General features: G+C 32.7%; 1 protein-coding gene across 1 annotated transcript in view; it reads right to left on the bottom strand.

Moving 5' to 3' along the window:
- LOC139906493 (uncharacterized) overlaps positions 1 to 18422 on the bottom strand; it is a 258054-nt gene that overhangs the window by 10158 nt on the left and 229474 nt on the right. The window lies entirely within an intron of this gene.

Raw genomic sequence — 18422 nt, 5'->3', positions numbered from 1 at the left:
AAAAACAGATTTTTACATCCATTGAGACATAAATACATAATATTATTTATCTAACACAACAATAAAAAAGTATCATAAAGTTATATTTCCTTCAACTATGTAGAGTGATAAACCCACGATATAAATGAAACTCTACTTAATATTAGAAATGATGTTAGGTAAGGATGTGACTCGATAATCATGTTCAAATTTTGAAGACTTGTGACTTATCTTGATCACATAATAAAAGATTCGAGATTTGATTTGGAGATTAAAGTTCTTTCTATTTTTCAATGGAAATAAGGTTCTTTAAATATATCTTATTTTCTGAAGGACTTGGACTGAACTCGATGAAAATATTACAGGACTGGGACTTGTGCAAAAAGACTTAAGACTCGACTTTGATTTGCAGTATAAGAACTTCTACCCACCTCTTTTTGATTGTAAGAATTGGGACTTCGCTCACACTGTCAAAGCTTATCAAAGATGGTTGAGCAATAACATCAATTTCTACCTAGAATCAATATTGTCAAGTGTAGAGTCCAGGAACTCTACACTTGGATACGAAAACATCATGGAAATGAAGGCAACCATAAACAAATACTGGCCTGATACGTCTAAAGAATACGCAAAAAAGACGTGCCATGCCTTCAGGAGGCGTCTTGAGGTTATTGCTAACGGCAGAGTGGGCTGCATCGAAGATTAAAGGAATTTTTTTTCTACATGTCTAGTGCTTGGAGAAATGTACCTCGTTAATGTTGAAACTTTGATTGTTCAGATAAAGTTAATTAAAAAGTTAATATGAAAAAACAAGAAATCGTTGAGCCAGCGCGAAAACATGCTACAAAAGTTGAACTAAGATGTTTGACTTTCAATATTTTGGTGACTAAATCTTCTACAATATTAAAACTAGGAGATTAAAATTTTTACTATCATCGTTAACATAATCAAGTAACTAGATTGTAAGATTTTAATTCTTTATACTTGATATAAATACTCAATTTATAAAATGCATTCACCAGATAGTACATTTTGCAGGCAAAAATCGTCAACTCGGCGCTGTACTGCCCTATTTGGTTTGGATTGTAAAATAAATTATTTATGGATAGATAACTATTTTATAAAACTAAACGATGACACATATTACTAAAAATGTTGTTGTATCCTAGTGCATGTAGCTATTGAATTAAAATATTGTTATAATCAGGCTTGTAAGTGTTCCACTATTTTGGCATTCTGTTCATTATTTTTTCCTGTTCAGATATTATTTCCTTTCCGTTGCGAGTTCCAATCCTAAGGTAAACCATATACGACAGCAAACCGCGACTTCCACTTTGATAGTGTTAGGGAGGCCGTATTTGCGAACTAGGTTTCAAGATTTTTTAACACAATAATTAATTGAATATTAGCATCATACAACTGACAAAATCGGTTCATAGTCGAGATAGAGGGCAAAAGGCTAAGTATAGGCGATTTGATTTACAACCAGAACAGCAGCAAGACAATAAAACTGGACCTTGGACTAGTCAAATCTCCAGAAACAACTTTTACCTCCCCTACACGGTTAATGAGGTTCCACCGGTCAGCCAGACTAAGCTCCCAGCCTCCCCGATGATGCTGTGAATCTTGGCATCAGACGGGAGAAGGTGCCCTGGGTAAAGTCCAACTATCCATAGGGAAACCATATTTTTCAGCAAGACTATATGCGGCCCTCACAACACAAAAGAGAAAAAAAAATTTAGTGGCCCGATGGCTTACATTCACTCTCAAATGATGAGCTTCGGCCCCATGATTCAGAACTATTGAACTGGTGAAGTTCATATGTTCGAGTACTGGTAAATTTCATGTTCGATAAGAGCCTTCAAAAAGTGCCCCCTCTCCCTGAGCCACCGCCATAAAATAGGTATCCCAAGTGTTTGTCTTTAATTATCAGCCCTTTAAATCATATTCAAAAAACATACAAAAAATTAATGAATTTTTTGTAACTACTATTGGAAAGGAACACTAAAATCTTATTTTTAGAGTTCACGTTCAGCGTTTAAAAATAAAAAAATAAATCCGTTCTGTTTATTGAACGCACGTTCTATAAAACGGTATTCAATTTTGCATTCTGTTGACAAGCCTGATTATAATTATATTTGTTAAAGACTAATCATATGAATTCCAAACCTCTGCAGATAATAATAGTCAGTGTAAAATAGTCACAATTTATCTGAAGTAATGTTAGACTGCATTAGAGATAGGATTGTTATAGCCACATAAATTATTTTTAGCAATGAATAAATTCATAACACATTGCAGTTAGCATATTGTGTCTTCTGAAATATGGAAAAATATTGACTTTTGGGATACATTTTTATTACAAAATCAAAATTTATATCTATGATTATCCCAAAAAGTTATTACACTCATTTTTTTATATATTAAAAATCCAACCCAATTTACTGGTTTTCATCAATCGCACCAATAAAACTCTAGATATTTCAGTTTTACTAAACTCTAAAGGCTTAAAAGCAAACAGAATAACATATAATAATGTGCTGAGAGCAATTTTTATTTACATTGTCAGGCAAAATTATTGTGAGTAACTTGATTATTAAACGATTCATTACAAGCAATTTGATCAATAACTATTTTATTAAGATACAATTTCATTACAAGCAATTTTATAATCTAACGCAGGAAAGTCCAACCTGGGGATCGTAGGCCGCATTGCAGTCCGCCCAATGTTTATGTGTGGCCTACTACTCACTTAAAGTAGAATTTCTTAGCAAAATTCTCGTCTTATCATCAAAACGCGTAGAACGCTCATAATACGTTCAAGCATTGAAAAATATTTGATGGTATCTCGTATTATCTGAGACTCTATCAGGTTTGGTAGTTTAGCTTCGAATAAAATATATAAATTAAAAAAACGCAAGAGATAAATTGCAATTAGTTTAATTATGTAAAACATTATGTGAAACCATTTTTCGGCAATATTTATTTAATTTCACTACTCTATTGTGGGATAGCAACTGACTATTTCCAAGACTATATTATAATCTTGCCTCTAGAATGAAACAACGGCCACTCTGCTACAAGGTATGTTGTCGCACCCTTTAAAAATTAATGGAAGAATAAAAAAGTAAACAACACACAACTTTGGGGAAAATCATTCTAGCTTGCTTTTTTGTTGACATTTGAAGTATAACTCTATAAACTTTTTAGGTAGAAAATCTCATATAAATGGATTCTTCCTCATTAAAATTAATTGACATTTACTCAATTTACAGGTGTATTGTATGAGTATTGAGTATATATTAATACTAAACCCTTTCAAGTTGGACATCTACATATGTAGAAACAAGGATTTTAATCCTTTGGATTAAAGAAAATAGTACATTAATTTACGTATGTACTAGGGTACCTCATTCCGCGGGAAATTGGTCTTTTTTAGTGAGATCCTGAGAAACAAATTTTTAGGTACAGGATCCTGGGCGTCTCCCGCCGAAATTAAGAAATTTTGGCTTTTTACTAGAACCTTTTTTGGTCAAGATAAACAATTAAACAGGAAAATAGTGATATTTTTTTTAAAGAATTATTTTCTTAAAAAAAACGATCAATCAGGCAAATTATGCAGCTGAGCAAAATATCAATATAAATTTTTCCAGAATTACCATGGATTTTTGAAATGTACTGGAAAAACTTAGATTTTAGAAAAAAAAGTGAAAAAATCTAATATTTGAAATTTAATTTTTTAATTTTTTTCCAAAAAATTTAATTTTTGTTAACATTTGTGGATTTTTGGAATATTTGTCAACAAAAATTAATTTTTTGTGAAAAGCAATGAATTTTTGATTATTTTTTTTACAAAAACTTTAATATTTGAAATTTCATTTTTGAATTTATTTTCGACAAAAATATAATTTTTCAAATTTATTTTATTTTTTGTGAACGGCAGTGAATTTTTTTTTTTTTCGCAACACTAATATATCATTTTTTTGGTGAATAGCTATGGATTTTTGAAATGAAAAAAAAATGATTTTTTTTTCAAAAAAATCCCTACGCCCCCACCCTTAAAAAATATATATATAATACTGTGGATCCTCTTAGATAATAACTTATACCGTTAAATTTAAGTATTTTAAACTAGTCCTACTCAAGGTTAGACAATTGTGTAATCGGGCTTGCGTACCGACTGCTGGGCAAGACAGGCATATTTTTGACGTCATAGAGATTAACAACGGTACTCTAACAGTAACACTCAATGAAGGCGATATATAACTCCTCTTGATAACAGTGTTACTCCTTGACGTCACTATTAAAAAGTGTGGTGGAAGTCAAACATAAGTCGGAAAAGCGTTATTGTATAACCTTGAATTTCTATTAATCTTGGTCCTACCCATAATATGCCTCTAGGATGTTTTGTCCTCATATACATATAATAATATCCCACATTTAATTATTTAACAAGCTACAACTTAAAGAGCTCAGATCTATCAAGACAAAGTTAAGGAATTCTTGAAAATAATGGCTGTTCCTAATGAATCCCTTAATCATTTGTAATGGGGGAGGTGGGAGCGGGGACTCGCCATGAAATCTCCTGCAATTTAGATGGAAGTATCGCAAAAAGACGAGTTTGTTCTATAACGGCACTTATTGTCAAAAGCTGATAATATATACTTGAGTATTATTTTAAAGTTATGTCGCAAGACCAATGCTTGTTATAAACGAGGTCGATAATACCACTTTCTGCTCCAAAAATTAATATACGATCCTTATCAAATCGCCCTATGTAGAATAGCAAGAAGTTCTCTTCATTGACTAGCAAATTATATTCGAGAAGAATTATCTATTAACTCTGTCCGGTAGGAATGGGAGGTACTTGAGCATTTTTTTGTGGCGGATATCGTATATTCTTCGAGAAGCTTCGGAGTAAAGCTAAAGGGGTTTCATCAAAATTTGCAATCACTTCAAAGAATAGTGATCTTGAAGAAAACCCTTGAATATGACGTGTGAATTTTTAACTTTGATTTGGTCTCACAAACTGTGGCCTCTTCACTATAATGCCAGTTGAAAAAATGAATTACATAGGACTTTAAGTGAAGGAAGACCCATTTTAAGCTAAAAAAAATAAGTGCAAAGATACATCCATGCTATAATAAATACGAGGGTGGTCAGAAAAGTTTCACACCAAACAAAGATACAACACATTTTTTCTCATTATATTTTTATTTTTCTAGATAGTCTCCTTCTTAACTCCCATCTTTATAACCTGTCCAAATAGTACTCCGCGTTTTTCTCTGCAAAATAATTTTTCACGAAAGTTTTTTTTGTCTTGTTTTCAACTACTCCTAGTTGGATGGACTTAGACGACTGATACATAAAAACAGCACGTACTAAATGGCTGAAAGTTTGGTGAGTAACTGTAAACAGGTGCTAGATAACTTTTATTTGCGAGTATTGCCATCTTAACATTGAGACGAGAAACTATTGTGTGTCATCATTAAGTCCGTATCTTCCCTCTCAATCTCCTTTAGTATCTTAATCGGTTATATATATATATATGTACGGAAGTTTGTGTTTGCCTATAAATATCCTGTCAGGCTAGTTTCTGCCAGGTAGTATGACGTTTGTAATAAATTGTTATACATACTAAGTTTCTTCCATGCTTTTCATTCTCTTTCTATTGTTCAAGTCACAACCTCTGGAGAGGGGGATGGGATGGTCCTTTCCATTCTTGAACGGGCTTATAGCTCACGGGCATCCTCTGGATGCAATTGCACGGTGGATAACTGACTGGTTTCTCCCGAGGACGGGCTGCTGACTGGAGATCATCCGCTGGATGATGGTGCATCGAGGAAGATAGGATCAAGCCCAATCTGCTTTGCACCAGCGTGACCTCTTTGATATGGGCTTGTGGATCCTCCGTGTGGTTGAGGAAAGAACACATCTCCCACCGATGATCTGTATGCGCGTATTGGACGAAAAGACTCCAGAAACGTGAGGCGTTGTTCCTCACGTCTCAACGAACAGGTGCTCCGGATTGCTATGGTGTGGGTAGATCCATGTTGGGATAAAAAGATTCCTTGAATGTAGATGAGCCGAATCTCCGGATCAAGATGTTATTTTATGTGTGTATAATATATTTGATTAATGTTTGATCTCTTAGCTTGGCGTGACTTAGTGATTGAGGGGATGGTGTTGTGTATTATCACTGAGTCCGTTTCTCCCTCTCTCAATCTCCTTAGGTATCTTAAGCGGTTATATATATATATGTACTTAAGTTTGTATTTGCCTATAAATATCCTGGCAGGCTAGTTTCTGCCAGGTAGTATGGCGTTTGTAATAAAGTCATAGACATACTAAGTCTCATCCGTCCTTTCATTCTCTTTCATTATCGTTAACGTCAGAACATTAACTTTTGAGACCACCCTCGTATATATATTTGAACGCTAAAATTCCTGAGGCAAAACATCCTAGGACAATTTTTAAGGCCCAGAGGTCCCATTTTGTCTTAATTCCGTAACCTGATCCAACAGAAAATAATTATTTAGTAAGTGATGAACAATTTAATTATAGGTGGATTATATATAATTCATGTAAAATCCCGAGAAATCCTGGGAATACGGGAGTTAACCCCTTATATATAAGTACATATCTACATGATTCATGTTTGGAGGAGGAGTCGATTCAAAACCATTAATTAGTGATATCATATAAAAAGTTATTTTATTGTTCTCATTTCAAATGTGTTCTAATTTATGATTTTTTTTTTTTTTTACATACATATTGTAAATTGTCTCTAAATGATTTTATAGATGATATTTCGTACTAGGGTTTAAATACGAGTATTCATGATGATTCTACATAAAAGGATCCGACATGTCTTGAGTATAAAATTCTTAATCATGGGGTGGTTTTTAGAATACATTCTATAAATTCGCTCTTAGGTGACAACTACTTATATAAATATATATATATATATATACTAGGACTACGTATTTTATTCCAAATTATTTTAACAATACTTTCAATAACTCCAGAATTTAGTCAAACTTGTCGATAGACAACATAATAATTAGAAATATGTTCCTCCTTCAACCTTAATGAAGACAAATTTTAAGACAAAATCGCTAATCCTGTTCCTATTTTTTAATTCGTATTCAATATACGTTCTCCCTTTTTCCTTTAGCACAATAATTATTTTTTGGATTTTTATTTTTTCGCTGCATTTTCGAATATACAACCCATACCTTAAAAAAACAACTTTGAGACACGGGGAATCGATCTTGTTTTATGAAAAAAATCATTTTATTAGCGAAAAAGCAAACTTGCACCTCCAGAGGCCATGAATCTGTTCTGATCAGAATGAAACATAGCTCTCCTTACGTAACTCAGAATTCTGAACAACTTTTGTTGTCTGTATCTGTCTTCGTTTTTGAAATTAATAGCTTGGTTATGCGTTTTTATTAGTGGACATATATACAACTATAATATTATATAATAGTCGATACGATAGAGAACTAATTAAAAAATAAAGTCTAAAAGGATCAAGGAATGTTTATAATATTCACTCATTTGATCATCCCTCTATGCAGGGGCTATGCTGATAATAATTTTGTTGAAATTCTATTGTTAATTAATCAATCATATCTTGTTGAAGTTTAAAATTCAAAGTGTTCAGATTTGAATTTTTTTTTAAAGGGATGGGGAAATGGTCCCTTGATCTGATATTGGTCTCCAGGCTCAAGTCATTTTTTAATGTACTCATACTTGACTTGAGCTCGGATTTGAATCAACATATCTTCACTTCATATCATCACTCCATGTATTTTATCTCAATGATTACTTATTACGAAATATAGGTGTACAAGGGTGGTCTGAAAAGTTTCCGACCTCATCATGACGATGGTAGCACTTGTAAATAAAAGCTAGACCCTCTAATCTAGCATATTTTGGCAGTTACTCACCAAAGTTTTAGCCATTTTGGAGGCGCAGTACTTATGTAATAGTCGTTTGAGGGATTTGATGTGAGTGTTTATGTGAAAAGGGACAATATTGAGCTGTCATTAAATATTTGTTTTTGGAAAATTGTAGCCTTTAAATAAATTTTTTTAAATAGAAAATATATAAAGGCTTGTTGTGTTAAAATTTGACGTGTCTAAGTCAATCCAACTCCTCGGAGTAATTGAACCAAAGGCAAAAAGTGTCTCGTAAACAATTATTTTGCAGAGAAAATTTCCGAGTTACAAGAAGACTACGTTGAAAAATAAAATTAAAAAATCAGAAAAAAGGTCTTGTATCCCTGTTAAGTCGAAATTTTTTTCATATCCCTCCTCCTGCGTATGTTAATCAGATAGAGGCCACTATAATAAAATTATGTTACTGTCACACCACCTTGTGGGCCGCGTATATTTTTTTAGTTTATTCATTTCCTATTAAATCAGCCAGACTACCTCAATAAGATGACAGTCAATTAATAATCAAATAATATAAATATTATTTGATTAATAGTAGGAAATTTCAAGCCTTCAGGCCAAAACTGACTACTTCAGTAAGTTCCAAGGGACAAAACTGTTATTTTTTTCCACCTCTGTCATTATGCTTTCCTACGTGAGGTTGACTATATAGGCCTTAAGTGTCGTGGGCCAGATTATTTAGGTCGGGCCCATGGGCTCTAGTTTGGAGACCCTTGATATACAACAACATATTATGAAAACTAAAAAGGGGGGCTATATATATATATATGTAAAATAAACAAAGAAAAACAAAGCGGGAATAGAACAAAAGAAAAAATCTCGCGCCAAAAATATGACAACGAAATTTATAAGGAATGACTCAATAAAAATGTAGTTGAAACAACTACAGATGAGATTAATCTGTACTCGAATACTTTGAGTTTTTACCTTTGTTGAATTTTTCAAATATGGGATTTCGGGGTAGTTCAAGTAATAGTCGAACCCTACACTAATATTATGTATTACACTATCCATAGCATCATATTGATTTTTTAAATGTATCAACCTAAGTCAACTAATTCTTTTAATCTCTTTTTTTTTTTTGCCAAATTATATATTTCAAAAACAATGTATGATTAAATATTAAATTTTACTCCATGTTCACAAAAAGCATGCCATGGACCATTGGATCAAAATTGTTTGTGTTTGACGTAATTCCTCACTGAATTAATTAGCCATAAATTTAATCAGAGTTGTTTAATTGTCCTCCGTGTTTCTGAAGTAAACATGTGAGCGCACGCATTCCTCACCCTTCACCGTCATGAGAGTGCCTTCAAAGGTTACTTGAGGGTCAGCTTCCCCCTCTATTTTCAGTCAAAAAGTACACATGTGAGAGGACACGCATTTTGCGCCGGTCACCGTCATCAGAATGCTTTCCAAATTTACATTAAGGTTAGAATAGACCCATTTTTTCAGTCAAACTCAATTGTGTGAACTGACTACACGTTGAAGCATTTTATTAATCATTAATTCGTGTAAATTCAACTTGGAGTTTTTACTCTTCCTTCCCTATTATAATGGGTAAGAAATCGGTCCGTTATTTGGACCAAAAACTCACAGAGGATTCGACTCTATCCTCAATGATGGTTATTATTCCTCTACAAGATGGCGAAGTTAGATTCGATTGCAACATGTGCCGTCGCCGTTATAAACATCATCCATCCCTATTTCGCCATTTCCGCTCAGCACATAAAGAACAGTATGCAAAATGTCTTTCACTAAGAAATCGCATTCAATCAGAGAGAGCAGCTGCAAAACTCATGGGTGTTGCCTATCCTCGCAGAAAAAACCGCAAAAGAAATATCCGGATCCTTCAAGATAACAAAGAGAACAGCTTATTACCGGATGACGCCCACACAACCCCACAAATGATATCCTTGGAAGAATCCTCAGTGGAGACAACCCATGTCCAGGCCACAACAATTCAAGTTCCTATTTTAGATAATAATTGCATGAAGCAAATCTTACCAAGTTCCATGGTTTTTATGGACTTAACTTGTAAGATATGTGGACAACAGTTGGAATCCGAGCACGCCTTGATCCAACATATTCCTGAATGCCAGGAAAAACAATTTATTTTGAACGATTTGGAGCGACTTCTTATGAACACAAACGACCTCGGAGGAAACGAAATCCCTTCCGCAACGATGAATCTTATTCCCTGTCCAATTTGTAAATTTAACTTCGACGATGAAAACGCATTGAACGAGCATGTCCAGGATCAACATCTCGACCATTGGATAAGTATGAATATGACAAACCAAATTGTAACCAACGCATTACCCATTGCCCAAAATAACATTATCTGCACTCAGTGCACAAAAACATTTGAAAATCAATTAATGTTTAATCAACATATTTGTTTAGGAAGCATTGTTTTACAACTTATCAATCCCTAGAGTTGTTTTTTTCTTTTATCTTTTAAAACGCATTGCAACGCAATTTCTAGTGTTGTGACGATTCTAATTTAGGACAGAAGACAAGAATCCGGTATAGTTCAGTCCGGCATATCTTTACTAAAACTTATAAAGTTCTTTTCTAAATGTCTCCTTTTTTTAATCAGTTCTAGTACTGACCGTCCAAAGGACCGGTCCCAAAGACTGATTGAACCGTTTGTAAGACCGGACTGGACCAAATAAATCAGGACTGGCACAACACTACAAAAACTATCACAATTTGAACGCTCCAAACATTTGTACATAAATAATGCAGACACACCCTCTTTACCAATCGATTTTATTAGCGGTTTTTTGATGATTTCCCTCTTAATTCTTTTACTTTTTTTTTTGTTGAAAAAAGTATATATGAAGTCCGAATCAACTCTGATCAATTTAAATTGTAGACATTAACTTAGTCTGATAAATTAATGTAGTATTTTATTTGTAGCGTTGCTATTCATTTTCTTAGTGGTTTGACACATAAATAGCTACGGTATGACATAAAATTTAGCTATAATGACAAGCAAACTTGCTATCAGAGATTAATTTGTATGAATTTAAATTTATTAAGTTTAATTACGTGTTTTTTAATTAAATATTTTCTACGTATTTTGCTTCTGGTTTATTTTACTGGATCAATTCAAGAAATACTCTCTACACGAACGTGCAATCTTTTTTTCTCTTCTTATATTTTGGACCAACTAAGGCCGATTTTTTAGAATGGAATAGTTATGAAAAGAAATACTGAATTGGAATACAAAAATCTGTTTTTTTGGTTGATCTATAATAATGATGAAAAAGGTAGTATTAATTATTTAAGATATTAATTACAGTATCAGGGCGTCCACAGGTGGTGGACTGAAGGTACTGTAGCCCCCTCCCCCAAGATTAATGATTTTTTGCTTTTTTAGTAAAAAATTGAATTGAATTTTTCAAATTTTTTCCAAAAAATTATTTTTTGTACTTTTTGTACAAAAAAAAATATATATATATAATTCTGTGGACGCCCCTGACCCTGAAAAAAAACCTATATTTGGCAAAAAAAAGGAAGAGCAAAAAAATTTCCGAATGTTTTGACTGTTTTACAACGATTAAAAGATTTTCTGGATTAATTGGCCTTAAGCATCGTACATTGTTTTAAGTAATTATTGTTCCTTGATTTTCATTCATACTTTTATTTATTGAACTATTTTAACGGCGATTGAAATATGTTCCTTAGCCGTGATATGTAGGAATTTAAATGATTTTTAATGCGACCAATTGTTTTAAACGCATCTAAACACACATTTTCCAGCAGGGTACTTTCTAAAAATTATTAAGATATTTGCATATGAGTAGAAAACTTTGGCCCTTAGATTTTAAACTACAGTAGGCCCCAATTAAGGCATCAACAATTAAGGCAAATTAACTTTAAAATTGGAGGTTTATAAATGTCCGAATTAGTTATAATAAATAGTTTGGAAGCATTATTGCCGCTCAAGAAATCACGAGCGTTCTCCCGCTCATTACCTCAATTTGTGGGCGCACTTTCGCTCAAACGAGTTGTCATTTTCAGTTTTAAACAGCGAATTAATGAGTGAAAAAGGGATTATTTTCCGTTCACCTCAAATTCTAAGGAGTTTCCACTCTTGAATCTTAAGGGGGGGGGGGGTTCTACTGATTTCAAAAATGACCGTATTAAGAAATGATCTAACTCGGTTTATTAAAATTTCACACCCCTACCGGAAGGGCTATCTAAACATAAACCCCATAAAAATTCCTAAAATGTTACTCAGGTTAAATAAATTACACATTAAAAACAAAAAATGTGTGATTTCATTTAATTTCAGGCTACCAAAAACTGAATAGTACCTGAAAAAATAGCAACTAGGGATTTTGAAATTTTGCAAGCCCTGAATTCCATGTACATACATATATCTTATAGTATATCCATATTTGCACCATAAAAAGTTTATAAAAAAAATTTAAAATTAATAAAATAAAATGAGGCTTCGTTCCTTTAAAAAAAAAGATAAAATATAAAAATAAATTGAAAAAAATATACTTGTAATTGCATTGATGTTTGTTGTAAGAAAGGATTTATTTGATCGGAAGTGTCTTGGATGCTAATTGGTCAAATAGATGGGAAACTCAATCCCTTTGGAGTCATTCATAAGCCAAGTTTTTTTCTGTTTTTTCATCACACAACCCCCCTCCCCCCTTAAAACCAAATTTTTTTTTTTTTTTTAAACTGACAAATTTTAATAAAAAAAATATTTTCCTTATTTTATCAGATTTTTGCCTCATACTCTCTGTGAAGTCATCTTGGATCATATTATACATGTTCACGTTTGGATTTTATTCTTTTGTATTTAAAAAATTATTTGGCAAATTTGGTATTTATAAAAAAAAACAAGAAATATATTCTATCAAAATTGTCAAAAAAAAAAAAAAGGCCCACCACTTTCCCTTCAACGAAGACATATCCTTGTCTCAGCCCAGCCTGTACCCCTGAAATGACGAGTATATAATCCCCCCACTTGCAAACACATTTCGGTTTACACCCTTCCTCCCTAACAAGGAAGGACTTTTTTTTAGGGTGGACTCCCTCCACTTTAAATGGCCACATGGTTTTTGAATACTCCCTTTCTGACAATAACGAAAAAAACATTTAAAAAAAAATAAAAAAACTCAGAAAACTCTCATCTTTTTTCAAAAAAAAAAAAAATATTTTTTTATAATTAATAACATTACATTTTTGAGTTGTAAATCGTGTAAAGCATTTGGTAAAAGAAAAGTTTGAGCCCTCTCTGCTCAAATACATTTTCTTTCAAATTTACAGAACAAAAGAACTATTTTAAAAATCGTGAGATCGCTGCCGCGGTCTTTCATGAATTTTCAGCAAGCTCTCACTAATACTTTGTAAATCACACATCTGACTCAAAGTGATCATCTGAAATCATTTTCTGAGGGATTTTTTAAAGTGCTTTGATTTACATCTCATTTTAAATACTTTTATTTAATTATACTCCTCTTTACTTTTAAAAAAATGTTTAATTTGATATGTTTGTATTATTTTCGACTTGTTTTTGAAATAAATTGGACCTTTTTCATTAATTAATTAATATGTGCACTAATTATTACTAACATTCATGGAGGCGAAATGGGAGGGGGAACTATGTACAGCATCCTCAACTATTACTTTTATTGAATATTTCAATCTCCGCAAGATGGATCAGATAATAACTTAGTTGTCCGTATAGATAAATAAGAAACGAACTCAAAATAAGCAATAATAAAACCAAGATGGCGCCACTATCCTCCTGTATGTAAACAAATCATAGATATAAAATACATAGAGGCCTTACTTTTGAGCAAAAGCAATAAATAAAAAATTAAATCACAAAGTTAGTTGACAAAAAACAATAGAAAATATAGTTAGTGTGATACATCAATCAATCACTCTATTGAATCATCCTATACTTTTATAAAAACTGTAAAGTTTCATAAAGAAAAATATAATTAAATGTAAAACACCGGGTGGTTGGCCAAGAAAAAAAAAAAAAAAACTAAGATCTCTAGCTTACATACAAGTCCAGAAAATGACACTTGAACATGTACGACGAATTTCAAGAAGTAGAAGAAGGGATTCATTTTCTTCCCATCAGAGGTAACGACTTCCAAGCACATTGTTTGGGCCGGATATTTTCTTCTGAAGGTGCCTGGACTTTCTCAGACTGCCATAAATCTGTCATTTCTGTGGTTCAAAGCCTGGTCGACAGTAAAGATATTCTTGTCTAAAAAGATTTTCACAGTCGACAGATAACTCTTCAAGTAATTAAGGGCCTTTTTTAGGATTGTTTTATTTCTAATATGAAGTGTTGTATTTTGTAATCTTGACGCCGAATCCGATGACAGGTTTATTCTTTTCCATGCAGCACCCTGGATGTTGTTGTTGTTGGGGGGGGTAATTTTGATACTAGTCATACCTTCAATGAGGAGATGTCTTGGAGGAGTTATGGCAAAGGTGAGAGGCTACTTTTGAGACCATCAATGAAATAAACACGTTTCCTCCGTTAAAATACTCTTTTGAATGTGGCCATTGAAACCTTTTTTACTCCCCCTCCCTACAGCCCTGATGCCAACCCCCTCGACATGCACCCAAAGGATGTAGTCGAGGGAAGGCAAACACCGAGGCCCTCATTGCTGCTAAGGGCTGCTACATCAATGATTAAGAGAGCTCAGATACATATCTATTTATAGTATTAGTTTTGTTGAAATTATATTGTTAATTAATTAATTATATATTCTTGAAGTTTCAAATTCAAAGTGTTCATAATTTAATGGACTACTCGGTTACACATAGGCTGAGAAGTTCCGGCCTTAACAAAGAAAACACGTTTTCTTTTCAAGCCATTGATTAGCTTCAACGGTTTTTCCACATCCAAAAGCAGTGCAAATTTCAAACACAAAATTGTTTTTGATCCAATGTTATGGAAATCACAAAAGTATCGTCAGACTTAGTACAATAACTCACTAACAAATTCAACTAAATTATCAATGGATTTTGACAGCTATCTTTTGAAGGCTATTACTAAGGGAAAATTAGGTGAATTTAAAAAGATAAACAACACCATCTATGTGTATAGCCTATGACTGAGGATCGAACATAAAAATATTTGAAGGGCCCTGTATGTTGTTAGAATACATATTTGTACCTAGTACAATTGGAATGTTTTGGCCAACTACGATCTAATCAACTTCTTCTACACATCACTACTCTATATATTTTATATCTATTAAAAAAACTACAAAAAAGTAAACAGCGCTTAAAACTAGTGATGCTAATGGTTAGTATTTTGGGCATGTTACAATATAAGAGACTGAAAATCAACATTTTAACCCTGACGATTTAAAGAATGTTTTAAAGGAGAACAGCTTAGCTGTTATGACGTTTCATTAGATCAACTACAAGCAGCAGGGCTGAGGGGTGAAGAAGAAAAAAAGGACATATAGGGACGTCCGCAGGATTATATTATTTTTTGGGAGGGGGGGGGTTGAAAAAAAAATTCAAATTAAATGATTAATATTAAATTATTTGCAAAACATTTTCAAAATTCAAAGTTGTTCACAAAAAATTCAATTTTTTCGGAAGAAATTTCAAAAATGAACTTACTAACTACAAAATTAAAAAAAAAAAATTTTATTTAAATATTAAATTTTTTTGAAATAACTTAAAAATTCTGCAGCAATACACAAAAAATTCCATTTTTCGGGAAAAAAATCAAAAATCTGCAGCAATACACAAAAAAAATCAATTTTTAGGGAAAATTTTTCACAAATTCACCGCTGACGATAAAAAAGTTTCAAATATTAGATTTTTGCTAAAAAAAATTCATAAATTCATAGCTATTTACACAAAAAAATTTTTTGGATAAAAAAAATCCCCGTTGTTCGTTAAATTTTTAAAAAACGAAATTGTAAAATATTCATATTTTTTGAAAAAAATTTTGAATTTTAAATTTTTTGATTTTTTTTTTTCAAAAATCTGCAATAATACACAAAAATTAATTTTTTTAAATTTTTTTTGGATAATCTGCAATTATATTCAAAAATTAATTTTTTGCGAAAAAAACGAAATATCACATTTTTTAAGAAAAAAATTAAAAATCCATAGCTATTTACAAAAAATTTCAAGACTCCAAAGTTGACCTGAAAACAATTTCGTAAATTAAATTTCAAATATTCCATATTTTGGAAAAAAAAATTCAATAATCCATAGCTATTCACATAAATTTGCATATTTTTGTTATTTTTTGTAATTTTTAGGAAGATTTTTTTTATTGTTTAATTTGGATATTTGGGATTAGGGGTACAGCCCCTCCAGCCAACCCTCTGAGGATGCCCCTGAGATAAGCGAAGGTTACTCAATTTTCGATCCTCAATTCTAGTCTGAGTCCAACAATGCCATACATTTATAAATCCTCATGATCAACATGGTAAATCAGATAATTTGAAGAATGTTTTTGAGGAGAGAAAGAATAATGCTCAGGATGTTTAATTGGATCAGCTACAAGTGACAAGGAAAAAGGAGATAAGGATACAAACATTTGCTAGGATTACTTCGATGTCGAACCCCAATTCTAGTCTGAGTCTAACTAAGATTTACAATTATAACTCCGTAACAAATCCTCAGGATTAAGCTCCGTCTTTCTTGAGCCCACACAAACATTCAAACAGGTTTTGAATATAATTGAATCTATCTATGAAAGGATGTTCACTACTCAGGAATTAAACAATAATGACAACTGCTAACGAAAAGAAAATTCCTTCTTAATTTTACAAATTAACGGTCCAGCTAAAAACACACCGAATTTAGACCATTGCACATCATAAAGAGTTTACAAACTGAGGTCTTCTCTCCATAAAAGTTGCATCCATATTTATTAGTAAATTAATCGAAGTACTTGGCAATGCTCGGAATAATTAAACTTCGACAAGCAAACAAACAAAAAATTGCGTTAATTAATATAGATAATGTACTCCCACTTTTTTTTTTCCTTTTTAATATAACGTGCTGTGATTAAGCTATACAAGATAGATATATAAGATTTTGAGTCCACACACAAAACCAAGGCCTCAACAAACAGACAAACTTTTCTTTATTAATATAGATGTGGTAAAATGAGCTCATTCGTCGTGTATTATCTTCTTAAATTCTATAATCTGCTATATTCATTGAAAACATTCTATTCGTAGTACCAAGTTCACAGATTCAATAGTAGATTATATAATGTTAATTGTTTTATAATTAATAGATTCATTTCTTCCATTATGAGAAAGAAATTGATATTTTGTAAGAAAAAAAAGAGAGCGAGGAGAAGGCGAGAGCGATACATATGGTACTAAAGGAGCGTCTGTAGGGGGTGAGCTGGAAGGGCTGCCCCCCCCCCCAAAAAAAGATTTTTACTGAATTTTTTTCGTTGTTTCGGTAAATTATGCAGCAGAGCAAAATATTTTAATTGTTTTCGGAAAACATTATATATTAGAATATTCTTTTGTGAATAACTGTGGATTTTTGAATGTTTTTCTAAAAAGTTTAACATTTGAAATTAAATTTTAAATTATTTTCCAAAAATTAAATTTTTTAAATAATTTTCCAAAACATTGAATTTCTGTAAATACCCATAAATTTCAGAACTTTTTTCCAGAAAAATTTAATATTTGAATGAATTTTTTGTAAGTAGCCATGGATATTTGATATTTTCTTTCAATAAAATTCAACCCCGCCCCCCCCACACACACACACACATAAAAAAATATATACAATCCTGCAGACACCCTACTAAATTAAGACTCTTGTTAATATCAGCTGCCTACTCAAACATTATGATTTCTGAGTTATACAAGGTGTCCACGATAAATTGGAACTACTTTAAACTTCTTCCAGATTCATAATGTGGATATTCGGGGTTAAATCATACTAATATAAAAGGTTGCGTGAACAATACACTATAACTTCCACCACAATTGTTTTGACAACAAACAATAGTCATCATGGAACAAGCAAGGAGAGATGCAATCCTCGAATTGGCTCGCGTGGGACACAAGCCCTCTGCTATCTACAAGCTTCTTAACTACCCGAAGACCACGGTGTACCAGGTCTTCAATGCCTGGAAGGTTGAGGGGAAGGTCTGCCACAAGGCCCACAACATGAGAAGTGGCCGAATCCGCACTCCCCGTTTCCTTGAAGGCCTCTGGAAGTCCATCAAGGCTTCGCCGGGGACTTCCTTGTCCAGGTTGTCCAAGAACCGTGAAATGAGCAAGCAGCTGGTCTCCAAGGCTGTGAATGAGGACCTCGAGTATAGGTCATACCGAATGGCCAAACAACATATCCTCACGGCGTCCATGAATTCCACCAGGCTCACCAACGGTAAGCGTCTCCTCAATGATCTGAAGAGCCATGGAGGAAGAATCATCTTCTTCCCGACGAGAAGAACTGGACTGTCGACAGAAGCTACGT

The sequence above is a fragment of the Lepeophtheirus salmonis genome, chromosome 10 (assembly GCF_016086655.4).
Source record: "Lepeophtheirus salmonis chromosome 10, UVic_Lsal_1.4, whole genome shotgun sequence".
NCBI lineage: Eukaryota > Metazoa > Arthropoda > Copepoda > Siphonostomatoida > Caligidae > Lepeophtheirus > Lepeophtheirus salmonis.
The sequence above is the reverse complement of the archived record's forward strand: the minus strand, read 5'-3'. Positions and strand labels throughout refer to the sequence as shown.